Source organism: Octopus bimaculoides, chromosome 27 (assembly GCF_001194135.2).
Source record: "Octopus bimaculoides isolate UCB-OBI-ISO-001 chromosome 27, ASM119413v2, whole genome shotgun sequence".
In the NCBI taxonomy this organism is placed as follows: domain Eukaryota; kingdom Metazoa; phylum Mollusca; class Cephalopoda; order Octopoda; family Octopodidae; genus Octopus; species Octopus bimaculoides.
In genome coordinates, this window is record NC_069007.1 from 16,432,874 (window position 1) to 16,434,089 (window position 1,216).

Here is a 1,216-nt window from a genome sequence, read left to right on the forward strand (position 1 = left end):
CAAAAGTCTGAAACATATCCAATTAGTCTCTTTTATCCCCAAACTGCTAAATCACAAGGGACGTAAACAAATCATCACCGGATGTCAAGCGATAGTGGCGTAAACTAACACAAATGAAGGCAAGCGCGTACACCACCACACACATACATTCATATATCGTCGTCATCTTCCTTTGAATGTCCACTTTTCCATGCTTTCATAGAATATAAGCAATTAAAAGAAATCCTCACTCTGGAGGGGTGAGTGAAAGTTTTGGACAATATAAGCCACGTAGATTAAAGTGGTCTTTAAAGGAATAGAGACATTTTGGTATTTGGTGTGGCTAAGTGGTTAGGATACTCAGCTCAAGATGATAAGATCGTGAGTTCAATACCTGGCTGTGATGTGTTCTTGGGCATGATATTTTATTAGACGTTGCTCCTGTCCACCAACTGGTAAAAATGAGTTGTACCTGTATTTCAAAGGGTCAGTTTTATCACATTGTGTGCCAAGCTGAATCTCCCTGAGAACTACATAAAAGATACGCATGTCTGCAGAGTACTCGGCCACTTGCTCGTTAATTTAATGAGCAGGCTGTTCCATTGATTAGATCAAGTGGAACGCTCATCGTCATAACCGATGGAGTACCAGTTATATTTCATTAATGTAGCATTCTCTACTCAGTTGGCAATACTAAGATTAATCAATACACACACACACACACACACACACACACCCACACAGGATAAAGCTTGTTCCTGAGTCATATAGACTCATAGTGTCATAGTTTCTTTGATGTATATATTCCCCCTGGACAAGATGTCAGTCCCTCACAGGTAATTTTGCCAGCTGAGTGGACTGAACCTACATGAAATGAAGTGTTTTGCTCAAGAACACAACACATCGCCTGGTCCAAGAATTGAAACCACGATCTTACAAATTATGAGTCCAATACTCTAACCATTAAGCCATGCACCTCTACTCATATATATATATATATATCTTCAAAACGCCTAGTTTAGAATAGAGGCAGGTGATGAAGGAAAAGTTCCATAAGTGGCTTGTTTGTTTTCCTATGTGTTCGTTCTGTTGTCTGTAAACAAAGTCCGTTTTTGTGCTTTATGTTCCCGTTCATTTTTTGACGTCCTGTACCCGGATATGCATCTATATATACATGTAGATGTAGGTATGTACATATATGTATGTATATATGCATATGCTCATATATCATTTGTAT